We start from the raw sequence: 14,326 nt of genomic DNA on the forward strand, positions 1-14,326 counted from the left end.
CGCTATACTATTTGTGATTTTGTGACCAGTGTTACTTTTTTATCTGTCATCTCTGTTGGTTTAATATTTAGTGGAGTAGTACTTTCATTGCTGTGTTTGTTACCTATTATCACAGGTGATCCTGACAGTGGAAGTGTAGGACTCTTACCATCTGATGTCAGAGTATCAGTAGGTTCCAATGATGATGGTGGACAAATGGAGGCACAGTCAAGGGGTACAGAGGTTGAATCAGGCACCGAGGTTGTGACTCACACATTCTCTGATTTCCCTCAGACACAGTAAGTAAACCTATACAAACGCATTCCGGTGATCCCTCAGATATTGAACAGGTGGAGAATGAATGATCAGGGTAGTGTGGTTACTGTGGCTTCAGTGCTGGTTGACACTGGCCATAGCAAAAGTGTTCACAAGGTAGCAAAAGTGTGCACAAGGTGTCACACAGGAGGGTTGGTGGGGGTACTCAGAGGAGGCCTGTTGTCCACCTTCCACCTGATCTTCGTGTGTCATTACATGGCACTCGACATATGATTAGGGCCATCATGGAGGCATCGGCACATTCCACTAGGGCCTCACTGGACATGTTTAGAGTTGTAGATGTGGCACAGGCTGACATACCTGACTGCCTCTGTCATGTGGCTGATTCAGTGGTTCAGTTGAATGACACAATGGAACAGGCAGTGTCTGTGATGGAACATCTGCTGGCAGGGGGACAGCATCCACATGCTGTAGGTCACCAACATCATCTGCTATTACCCTGCATAGTGACACTACTTCCACTGCTCCTTCAGTGGATGAGGTGTCCATACCCAGACTTGATATACCTGGGTGTAGGCATGAGGAGAGCTTGTCCAGCAGACATCGCTCATGTTCAGGTAGGGCAAGCACATCTGACCATTGGCATAGACATGCCAGTGCAACTCCTGGCAGAGCCTGTTCTCCAGTCAGGGGAGATGATGATAAACTGAACAAAAATAAATAAACTGATACCTCTACCATGCATGGCTCACACCTGTCTGACATACCAAGATGTAGAGCTAGCACAGAGATTGACTGTGTTCTTGCAGACACTCACACACATATTTCACATCAATTGCCCATATAGATACATGCATATAACAGGTATGTGAGGCATTCATGAGGTTTACAGATCATTCTGTCTCAGTGGCCATTTGATAATTAGCAACATTTCTGCTTGCCTGCCTTTCTTATTCACACATACACGCTACCTTTTATGTCAGCCTTGGCCTCCTGCCCCCTCCCTCCAATCAACACCCTGTGTAAATGATGATAACTGTGCCATCACCTTGCATCTATCTTTTGCATTCAGGGATACATATGTATTTTTCTGATGCACAGGGTGCATAGCTAACTGAGTGCATAGTGTATGTATTCGTGATACTACTTTGAAACTTTTGCTAGTCGCGGTGGTGCAGCGGTAGCATTGTTGCCTCACAGCAAGAGGTTCTCCCGTTCGATTCTTGGCTGGAGTGCAGGGAGTGCCTTCTGTGTGGAGTCTGCATGTCCTCCCCGTGGTTGTGTGGGCGTTCGAAAGACATGCGTAAATGGGCGTGCCTTCGTTGAAGGTTGAACGTCGAGCTGGCACCTCGGTGTTCGTCAAAATCTACTGCCGATCATTAGCGGACCGGAGTTCTGCTGTGGCGACCCCTAACCGGGAAGAGCCGAAAGACAACAACAACTTTGAAATTTTGCTGATTTTTTACAGCCTTTTTACTGTTATGACTCCTATCTTGAAATAATTGTTGATACATCAGTGAGGCTTAGTGCTCCACTTGTGAGAATGTAGGGATAATTAGACTTTGGACTGCTTTTAGTATTCTGGATATTTTAGATGCATGATGCATGCTAGCTGATAAATGGCAAAAGTGTATCTACATATCCCAGTCCTGTCACATATTGATATCATTGCTGGACAACTCATACATATTCTATGCAGATAAATTTCAAGTAACAGTATACAAGTATCTGTCATTCATTTGTGCTCTTACCCATTTATTTTACTGTTCCAGGTTCAGCATTTACCTTGATAGCCCTGCAGTTACAAGTGTTGTAATTCAGGACAGACTCTGTGTGATGCTCACAGGATACAGCCATTACATGGGAAAGTAAAGGTTATAAGGGGTCTATATTGAATTAGCAAACGCTTAGAAAAGCAAATGCTAATTCATCAACCATTTTTAAGCGAAAGCTTAAAATCTCGAACGCCCCGGAACAGTGATTTTTTTTCCCAGGGAAAAAATAATCCTAAAAAAAATATTATATAGCTGTGCCTCTCACCCCCTACTTAAATATACCAAATCCGAGGTAGCACCACAGTGGAGGAAATGGCGAACTCGCGAAACTGGCCCAGTGATTTTTTTGCCCTGTAAAAACAATTATTCACTAATTCAATATAGACCTGGTTATAAGCTTTGCCTGGCATCAGTTTTACTGCATGTATGTACATAGGATGAAAGTTGTACCCCTTAGGGGGTCAGCATGTGTGCTGTCCATTGCCTCTTCACCAAGGTGAGGGCATATTGTGCACACCTACATCTGCCTACACCCACAGCAGTTGGTGGTTTCCCCACTCTGAATCCTCACCTGCGTGTGGCTGTGGTGACCTTGTCAGTGGTGGTGGAATGTGTGCTCCATCCCCTTGGTGTTCCTGTTGCAGCTGTTTTCTCAGGTTAATATTGTGTAGGATACCACAGACAGTGATAAGTTCAGTACAAATACTGTGATTGTACAGCAGGGCACCCCCCCCCCCCGATGTATACTAGGTACTGAAACCTCAACTTCAGCAGCCCCAACTCACACTCTATGATATTTCTTATTTGAGCATGCGCCTCACTATAGCTTTCCCTGTGGATGTGTGTGTATTTCTGATGGGTGTCATTAACCATGATTTGAGTGCATCCCTTGCATCACCCAGTAAATGGCCTTGTAGGATATCACTCCTGCAAATTCTCTGTTAGAGCTGTGAGTTGCACCAGATATGGGAGTCGTGGTATCTGCCGAGGTTGTCAGCACACACATTCAGGATGTTTCCCTTAGCATTACACATGACCTGGCAGTTAATGGAGTGGAAGCCTTTTCTGTTTATGTAGACCCTTCCCTGTTCCCTGGATGGTGGTTTGATCTCAATGTCCATGCAGTCTATGACACTCAAAACTTCAGAAAAGTGTGCTACAGGACAGAAATCCTGCATAGCTGCAACTGTTCTCAGAGGTATGGGAAAAATATGTAAAGTCACTGGCATGCTGTAGCATAGCATTCAAAAATTGATGTAGGATCCCGGATGTCGATGCCTGTGATACCGCCAGCATGTCCATTATTGGTCTGTGCAAGGTTCCTGTAGCTAAAACTCTAAGTGCTACACATACCTTGGTCTCCATGGGAACTGGTTCCCCTCGGTTTGCCCTTGCTCTCAGTTGAGGATGACAGAGGTTGCAGAGTTCGTGCAGACAATGAAAAGTTAAACTGGGTCTAAATACCCTCCTCCTCCTTGCCTGAGGCCTATCACCATCAGCAGCAGCATAGACTTGAGCCTATTGCACATAAACATGCAGAACAGCAGTGGGAGCCCTAACATTCTTTCCCTCCAGTGTAGTTTCTCTGGCTGTATTCCAATAGGTTTTGGAATTTGAGGCAAAAACCTAGACTAAGTGTACATGATTGCTTTATAGCTTGTTGAAGAGCTCCTCCATCTTGGATTGGCTGATCAGCATACAGTTCAGCTGCTTATGGTAGCATTAGCATGCCATGACATTTAATATGTTTGTGCAGCTCTACACACCACGCAGAGCCACTTATTGAATTCAAATCAGCGTGGTACCATGTGCATTTCATGCGGCACACATGGTTTTAGCAAGGTGTGTAGGGATTATTGAAACCAGCCTTATGAATGCACCAAATATTAACATTGTAAAGAAAACTTCTTAGTGATAACATTACTGTTTGTACCATTTTGATAGCTTTTATTATTCACAAAATATTTGCATTTGTTTATTTTATGTTTTTAAGTTGATTTTTCAGAAAATGGACTGGAATGTGAAGATGTGTATGACGTTCCACACCATGTAGGTGCTAATAAGTCATGCATGAGATTCAACAGGGTTTTTACTATTTCATAATTATAATTACTGTAATAAAATATTTTCCTTGCTTTTATTTATCTTGCTTAATATTAAATCAACTTTTTTGTATTTTTTAGAGCTATTCTCCCTGGGACTCCACTGAAAAGGGCTAATGCAGCCCAGATGTCCTTCTTGGTAAGCAAATGTAATAAATACATATACATTCAGATGGGATGAGACTGAAATAGTTAACCAAGTAAATCTGAAAATAGAAGATAACAAAAAAAGAAAAAGTTTCATAATATGTGGAGACAATAAACATTTCACAACCCTTATGAAGTGGGAAAGGAAGGTACTGATTTGTGAAACAGCAGTATTAAATCAAGAAGCAGAAGCAATTGCAATCTTGAACTAGAAAAGCCCTGATTATAACTCTAAACAGCAACAAAGCAAATTAGCAAATAGATCTGAGTTTCAAGAGACTGGGCTGTTTTTCTTTTAGACTGGCTGCTTTTTTCTTGTGTCTAGACTAATTTTAGCAAGAAAAGTAAGAAAGCAAGTAGGCTGACAATTCATAAGTCCATAGGAGGTTACTAGGCTAACAGGACCTTTACAAGCCGAGCCATGTAATAACCCAAGCATCCTTATTGACCATAGTTAGATGTGTTATTAGCAGAGCAATTCTGTAATCAGCATCAACTGCCTCTGTCTATGAGGGACATAAGTGCCACTTCTAGGGTGAATTTATGATCACCCACCCAGTTGTCAAGGTTGCACTTGAATAGAGTCATTGAAGAGCTCTGCTTTTCATGGAGTGAAAGCTTATTCCAGAGAAGTGACAATTGCTGGTAGATATATCTGCCTCTCCAGCATATTCTGTTAACTCGTTACATGCAAGTGATGCCTCCAGGTGCATCTGCAGTTAACTCCTACTGATGTCTCTATGTGTCAAATATTGCTTGTTCATATTTACATAAATAATTCTAAAACCATGCTATGTACATGATTTTAACAGATTTAATCTTAAAGCTTACACAGTGGAAATGCAACTGCATTAATATTTTACCTCTGTCTAGTGCAGGCAAACAGATATTAATTATTGTTGTTATGATATTAATTTATATAGATATAATTTTCACATTTTTTCTAAATATCTCAACAACCAAGTAATGCAGACAGAACTTCTTAGCCTCAAATGAATACTCTCAGTCAGATGAATAAAATGTTTCTGACAGTATGTGTGTAACTTGAGGAGTTGCTGAGATATTGTGAGTTGTTTACAAAATATTACAAATGTAATAGTTACTGGGCCAGATTCAGGAAGCCTCCGTGTAAGAGTTATAACTCTTACACGGAGGCTGCAGTGAAACTGTGTGATGTCAGCATGTCATGCATATGCATGAGGTGCATAAGGCATGCTGAATCACACTAGTAACTCTTACACGGTCCGTGTAAGAGAGTAGGGGCGTGTCTGTAGGCTAAGCCCTGCAAGGGGACACGCGCCCGGAAGACTAGAATGGCTGAAAGTAAACAGCCATGAGAGAGGCCATGGAAATGTGCATAAACACACTACACAACACATGCCCCGATAGACCATCACTGTATAAAGTGAAGAGATGTAATAAAATTAAATTTAAACCTTTTTTTTAAAACCCGTAAATGTTTGCTACTGTGTGCCATTAATGCGTGGGTGCTACTAAGCGCAATCACAGTTAGCAATCAGTGGAAAAGGATATAAGAACTAAATATGCAAAGTAAGCCAAGAAGTAATAGCTTACTGGTAGAGTTGCCGCCTAAGAGTAGGCAGGCAGGGTTCGAGCCCCACAACAACCTTTTTTTTTTGTAAATAAGCACTAAAAGCCCCTGACAGTATTGTACACATGTAAATGTATTCCCTTTTGTAAAATGGAATGAAGCAGACATATATTCTGAAGTAACACAATAACAAAAATAGTCAGAAATGTACTGATAGGTAAGCTGCTGTGAGACGGAGTGCCCGTAGCTGAGTAGTGTTTAAAAAGCTGTAAACTGCGTGCCTGTTGCTAGGCATCAGTTTAACAGAGTGAAACTGTTTGCAACTAGCTGTGCTTAGCTGAACATGTGTGTCACTACCCAATTAAGGTTTATCCCAGCGCACACCGTTTGCGCGGCGCTCCCACAAGCTAACTGCCAGTGCGCATGCATTAGCTCCGCAAGCAGCGCAGACCTGGTTTTAAGTGCTTAAAAGTGCTTTTGGCATGTTTGATTGACAGGTCTCAACTCATTTCTGTCAGGAAAATCAAAAATCAGTTGCCAGATTCGAACCCAGGATACCATGCACTAGAGTCAAGGTACTAAACCACTAAGCCATGACAGCAATCCCTAGAAATGCAGAAATAGCATATATATGGGATAAAATCCAGAATGGAGCATGATAAAGCATTTTCAGTGAAGTAGATACAATTCCAAAACGGCCAATCAGAAGCGTGCGGAAAATCGGCATATATAAGCCCCATAGGCGGGAATACACAGCAGAAGCGATTGTAGATCAGAGCTGCAGTCAGAATGAGTGGAGTAGGTGAGGATGTTGCTTTCGAGCACAGCGTTGGGGCGTTGAGGAGTCAGATACATGGTCTGGCTCCTTGTCCACCATCACGAGGCCCAACTCATGCAGGGCCAGGTCTCATGGGGAGCATATAGGGCAGAGGCATGGGAACAGTTGGCTCGTGATCTGACCAGTGCTACTGGCATTCCACGCACTGGTGAGCAGGTCCGTCACCACCATGCGGACTTAAACGACGCAAGCAAGACCAGTTGTCCGAATGGATCCAGGAGGCCGGGATATGCCCAGCGCCCCACTACTGAGTAAGTTACATTTTACTTATGTATGTAAGGATTTCAACTAGCTGATACCATGGAGATGTGTAGTCCAATATTACTTCTTTTGTATTACAGCTGCAGGTGTCCACTCTGAATCGCGAGATGCATGCCCGTAGGCTGGTGCGGATGCCACCGTGCAGGCTAGTAACCCCACCCAGTACTTGTAAATAAATATTATACTGTAGCATGTATCAGAACACTGCAGTGTATTGATTAAAAGTAATATAATGTGCAAGCAAGATTTGAAAGTCTGCAGGTATGGCTGCAACAAGTTCATCAGTATGCAAGTGTAACTGGAAATATAATTGATAGAATTAAACAGTGCTGTCATACAGATGTCCCACCATTAATTAAATATAGTGTAACCTGCAGTAGTCTCAAGAGTACAGCTTCAGAATCTGAGGTAGTCACATGTGAGATATATCCCCTGTTGAAATGCTGAATCATGACAGAAGTGAGGCTGTTGGAAAGTGTTTGAATCACCACTAGTCTAACATGTGAACAAAGCCTAGAAGTAGCAACCTGAACTGTGAATTTGCAGGAAGTGTGAGACTGACAGAAAGGGTCATGTATGAATAAATAAAGTAGTAATAACCCCGGAATATATTAGCCCCAGTGTGTTTCTACAGAACTAAATGCATGTGGGAAGTACAACTTAATATACCAAACTGATTTCAGTGTGTCAGAATCTGGAATGTCTAGCCAAATGCTGTATATGGTGATCACAGTAAACAATTTGCAGATAGAATGAATGATTATCTGACAGACTAAACAGCCATAGTTGTCCCCTGTCCTGTCATCAAAGTGTAGCAGGATGATGTATCTGATCAGATTCAAAATAAGTAGGATAGTGATGTATTTGTAACAGGTGTAGCTTGACAGTCAAATAAAATTTATTTTGAAACATCAGCCTCAACTTAATTGTGTACCTATTATAAATGTAAATCAATGTGTAACATATGAATGTGTCATCACTTTCTATCTCCGCCCAACCCTATAATTCCATATAACAACACCCACTAAATAATGGTATGTGAACATTTCATTAATCATGGACATTTGTCCGTTTCAAAAATATATGCATGTCTGTTCGTGCATGTGCCCTGTTCATACCTGCAAATCTGATGGCCTGTTGCCATTAATCAACCCTGCATGTTGTTTGACTGTGTATTTCTGTTCAAATAATGCATGTGATATTGATATGCCCTTGTTCAATGGTGTTAATATCTGGGTGTTTGTTTGATGGGAATACCAATGCATGCTGTTACAACTAATCTGAATGGAATACAATGCCACTAACCCAAACTAACATAACTACTCACAAACCTAGAGTGCTTGGGAAGGCAGGTCCCAGCGGACCCACCTCTCCCGCCTCAGGTGGTGACTGCACCTGGCACTAGTGCCCAGGCGGACCCCCTCCGGTGGCCCTGTGCCACCTTCGGGTGGAAGCGCTGCAGGGGATGGGGCCCGTCCCCTCTGCAAGTGTGGCCGGAGGGTTCGTCCACTCACCCTCCAGCGGTGTCCGGTCTGTGGTGCGAAGGAGATCCAAGACACTGTTCTTGGGCCCCTACGCCAACTTGAGGCTCGTGTGGCACAGCTAACGGCCCGGCCGTTGCCCGCCTACACAGCCCCAGCACAGCCCGTCCTGGGCTGTGAAGGAACAGTGGCAACTGCCTATGGGTGGGGATATCAGTTCCACTGTTGCCATCTGTGGGCTCATGCATCTTGGAAATCCCAACCTCCGTCCCGTCAATTGTGTAACCCCCCGTGTCATACACCGCCCCTGTATCGTCTTGTCTGTCTTGTCTGTTAACCTACCCAACCTACCTCCCCAGCTATACCGACTTCCTTCACCTGACATACCACTCTCACCTGAAAAAAAAAAAAAAGGCACTCTGTACCCACAAAAAAATTACGCCCCATACATAGCTGTCCATGTCGCACACATGTCTGCTTGACATTGAAACAGTTAATTACAATTGGCCCTACAACAACTATTAATGTTGTCCTGACACCTCTCTCAGGGGTGAAAGGTTTCTAATGTCTCACCAAAATACATGGAAATGCACAGCTGTTGCTGCCAAAGACATGGGCATCTATGGGCCTTACCTACATCCCTCCTGCAAATCCCACGCTTGTTTCCCTACTGTCTTACCCTCTTTGTGACCCCTTTTTCATCACTTTCCTGTCACCCCTTTTTCTTTTCTTTCAAAGAAATTAGAGCGGGTGTGCGCTTGTGTTAGCGGAGCTCACCGCCAGTGCGCATGCGTGAGCTCCGCGCAAGCAGCGCAGACCTGGTTTAAAGTGCTTAAAAGTGCCTTTATGGCACTTTGATTGATAAGTCCTGTACTCAGTTTGAAAGTTTGCTAAGAAAAATAAATTCCCACTGTCAGTCTCGAACCCAGGACCTTGGTAACATTAGTCTGTATGACCTACCACTAAGCCATGCCTGCTTTACAAGAACACACTGCTAAAATAAATATAACATGTAATAGTAGGAATCAGTATAAAGGCAATATAGGAGATGTACTATCTAAAGCATGTCAGGTAGGGTTTTAATGGCCAAATTACTGGATTCCCATACTAGTTCAGTGTGAACAGAAACAGCCCTGCTACCTGTTAGCTTGTACATAATAATGTAAGGTAATGTACATATGTGAAGGTATGTATATCTACACATACATATATATAAATATATATTAATACATATGAAATATAGTTGTAGGTCTCAGTAGCCATACACACTCACTACAGGAAATAGTGAAGATATATGCAGCAACCAGAATCTGCAACACAGCCTGGCTCCTGTGAGACCTACTAAGCCCTTTAACTGCTTAAAGGTGCCTCCAGCACTTTGATTGATAGGCCCTATACTCAACTCAAAAGCAGAATATGAGCATACTAGTAGGCCCTACCACAAGACCATTGTAACACTAGTCTGTATGACCTACCACTAAGCCATGACTCTCATACAGGAATATAGTGCTAAATAAGTGGAACACGTAATAGTATGAATGAAGATAAAGGCAATATAGTATGTCTACTACCCAAAGCATGTCATGCAGACTTTATAGTCCCAATTACTGGGTTCCCATACTAGTGTAGTGTTAACAGAAACAGCCCTGCTAATTGTTAGCTTGTACCCAATAATGTCAACTAATGTACATATATGAAAGTATGTATATGTGCACAGATATATATATATATATTTATATAGCAATACATATGACATATAGTTGTAGGTGTCAGTATGCATGCACACTCACTATAGGGAACAGGCAAGATAAATGCAGCAACCTGAATCTACAACACAGCATGAAGCATGGTAGATGTACTAACCTTCACACTCACAAAACACTGTCAACAGCATACCAGCATGGTCCACGCCCTACAATCTGAAAGGGCAACGCCTATCTCACATACCCTTTTATAGCAGTGTCCTGAAATCACAGTGAGACATGCAATCAGTACACACCCAGCTGCATGCAATTAGCAAATGCTGCCTTACAATTGGTGCAGAAGCCATCACATGGACCTATGCAGACACCTACAAAAGCAATGAGTACCCACACTACACTCATGCAATACATTCATTGCACAAAACCGACAGAGAAAGAGAGAGAGAGACAGAGAACAAAACAGAACAAAACAGAAATAAAGACAGCCAGCAGCAAAACCAGCAGCAGCAGCAGCAGCAAACTTCAAGCAGCACCAGTGACACACCAACAGCTGCCACAAACACAGGTAATGCAAAGTAGCAGGTTAATCCTGTGTATACTGTGACACCTCCAAATGTATCATAGTTCACTATCTATAGGTATGTCCATGAGATAGGTTGTGTGTACATAGTCATGAAATATAAACATATGTAATATTGTTGTACATGTGGGCCATAACTAACACTTCCATAGCTTAGAACACAAGGCCAGTTGTGCATATGATGCAGTAGTTCCCAGGGTCAGTAGAGGTTCCTCCTCATTGGTGTGGGACCACTGTGTATGTATGGCACTGTTCAGGTACATATCCTGTAGTATGGCCAGGGATTAATATCAGTCTGTCATGTGGTGCTATGTCCTCCAGGGGTGAATGTAGCACACATCCAGGGATACCATTTCGTAACAGTGATGATATGTGTTCTGCAATGATGAGGGTGGCTCTCACCTGGACATGTGAGAGGATAGGGAGGTTACAGTCATCTGGGATAACTAATAACACGTGTGTAGGACAATGGGGGTACCTGCACCTAAACTGTCTGCAACAATGTTGGCAATATCTGTGCATTTGGTGAATGTGAAGCATCTTAACACTGCAGACAACAGATGCCTTCCGTCATGTGAATCTGCCCTGTGCTGCAGTAGCCTCCTACTATTGTTATACAATATGCCTGTATCTGTAGTCCACTGGACAGGATTAATAAGTGGTGTGCAGTTGTTCTGGGTTAGATAACTGTGTGCACAGTACATGCAGTATGTGGGATGTCTGTGGTACGCATATGCAAAGGTGCTGGCGGTGTGTGTTGTGGCTTCCACTGGCCCAGTGGGCTGCATGGATAGCATCACTGTCATAACTACTGAATAACTGTGTAATAACATGCATACATAGCAAGGTAGTGTACTGTGCTTGTGGTGTTGTTCAGATATGTATATCCAGGCTGAGTAATGTGTCCACATCACAGGGTTGGATGGCAGCACACATCCAGTATGTATGGATGAACACCCAGAATGTGTCAGACGTGTCACCTGTGCAGAAGTATCTGGCCATTACCTGTGCATCCCCACAACACACACACATGCAACATATGGCAGATGTACTATAGCAGTACACACATGTTCATAGGTTCATACTAGGCTATCTGCCGAGGGCATTTACAAGCCCTAGCCCATCGTTTTGTGGCTTACGCCACCCCTTTAGTATGGGGAACCATACCCATTATTTTGCTGTGCCTCTGTCGAGCAGTGACACGGAGGTAATCCCTGGGGTATATCTGCGATCTCCCATCCATTGGTCAAGATTTCTCTTGAACAAGGCTAGCAGTGCTCTGCCTCACATATACCGTGATTTTGTTCCACAGCATAGGGAGTCTTTGGGTGATGAATCTATCCCTCCAGCATGTCCTATTAATAGCCGTGTCGAGGTTTAAGTCTCCTGCCCTTGTGGCTCTGATGGATCTAGGTTTTTAGGTGAAGCATATTCATCAAATCTGGGTTTGACATGGCCTTGTATGTTGGGCAAAGGTCACCTCTGAGCAAGCGACTGAATAGAACATACATGGACATGCTGGAGGGGCAAATTCCTGAGAGGCTCCCTTCACTCTGTAATGAGCTCGAACAGTTGAGAATGAACAGTTCATAGGTTCATACTAGGCTATTTGCCCTAGGGCATTGGTAAGCCTAGTAGAATGTGTTTGTCTTTTGCCACCCAATCACATCTTATGCTGCTATGCCCTTGTCCGACTTTAGTATACTTTGCCTCTGTCTAACAGCGACATAGAAGTGATACCTGGGGTACAACTATGATCTCCATCCACTCATCCAGATTCCTATGGAAGAGAGTCAATGAGGGACTCTGCCTAACCAGTAGTGTGAGCTCATTACAGAGTGAAGGAGCCTCTCGGTTAAGAATATGCCCCTCCAGCATGTCCATGTATGTCAGTGCTGAGGTCCAGCTCTCCTGAGCATGTGGCTGTATGGGACTCTGATTGCCTGAGGTGCATCACGTTCATTACTGCTAGGTAGGACATGGCTGTATATGGCATGCACAGATTGCCTCTGAACAGGCAGTATGCCACTGAGTCCAGCTGGATTCACTTTACCTGGGCAGCATATGACATCTGTGTGAGCCATTGCATCCCCTTGATGATGTACTGTTGTCCTGTACCAGTTGCTGTAGGTGTCTGGTTAGGTACATCCCAAAAGGTGCATTATGTAATTATAGGCCTGATGATGGATGAGTACAGAGGCACAATGACCTCCCCTGCCATACATGTGAATCAGTCATGATTAGCTGGGCTATATAACATGTCTGTCAATCCACGTTGGCCATGTGGTAGACAAATGACAGACCGCTACCATGTTTCTTCCCCAGGTCCCCAACTCGTCTTCTGTACTCAATGGCCTAACACCTATGTTGTACTGTGCCACCAATGTCGGCGTGGGAATCTGCATTGAATACTGTTACCCCCCGTCCCTTGTTCAAGTGTTGTGGCCGACATGAATGGTAACAGCTATAACGTGGTAGTACTGGTGTGCTCCTGTGAAACCTGAAACAGGTTCATGTTACTGCACAGATATCGATGTCCAGAATGCTAGGTAGGGTTTTGGGTGCGTGCATCCTTGGGTCTAGACGTCCAGTGTTGAGTAGCATCACTCTTACTTCCTCATCCTTTGTGATACAAATGGATGTGGGTTTGCCTTATGAGCCTTGCCTAATACAGGCACTATGGGTGTAGCAGGAGGCTCCGCCAAATGTCAATAGGACTGTGGTGACAGGTGCAAGCTGTCCCTAGCAAAGCATACCACCCCAAGATGGCAGGCATTGGCACACCTGTGAATGACACCAGTATGTCAGTCAATTGTTGGAAGGGATCATCGTGCCTTGATATTGTGGCATTGTTCTAGGTGAGGGTAGGATGCTACTCAAGGTCAGGGTCAAACTGTCTCGGACTACGTGCTCAGAGAGCTCTGTAATGTCTCATGTCATGTAGTCCAGGGAGGAATGTGTCAGGCCATTCACAGCAGCATGGACATTGACTGAGTCATACCTGTACCTGCCTTGGGGTTACCTGACTGTTTGTGTTATGTGGCAGTTCATAGTGCCTGACAGGCTGCACACTGTGACCCTCACCTCGTTAAGCCTGGTGAGCGTGATGTGAGTGTGCCTGATGATAGAGGCACCTAGTACAGGTGTATGAGGTGTGTTGTTAACTGTTAATGGCTGTGAGTGTTCAGCACATTGGCTTTGTGTGATATGTGTTGCACATGTTCGTTTATGTGGTAGTGGTTGCCTGGATGTCTGCTTAGGAGGTCTCTGCTGCATAGGCAGAGCTGTGGTCTGAGCCTACAAGTATGATCATGTGTGATCATGTGTTAGGTCCGCTGTTGTGGTAGGTCTACGTGAGACTGGAAGTGTAGTGAGTGATCCCCTTTGCCACGTGACTGGTTATGGCGGTATTGACTAGACAGAGCCTAGCCTCCAGTCTGGTATATGGTTGCATCACTCACATGAGTTTGAATTTGTTGTTAGGAGGAGGGTTGTCTGTGTACATGCATCTGTTCTAACATTGTCTCTGGAGTACCACACTCACCAGCTGGACTGAGGAGGAACTGACAACTGACCTCTGGACATGCTAGAATACTATTGTGAACTCTGTAATCACTAATGATTGAAAACAA

The sequence above is a fragment of the Protopterus annectens genome, chromosome 17.part0 (genome assembly GCF_019279795.1).
Source record: "Protopterus annectens isolate FY-2018-M chromosome 17.part0, PAN1.0, whole genome shotgun sequence".
Taxonomy (NCBI): Eukaryota; Metazoa; Chordata; order Ceratodontiformes; family Protopteridae; genus Protopterus; species Protopterus annectens.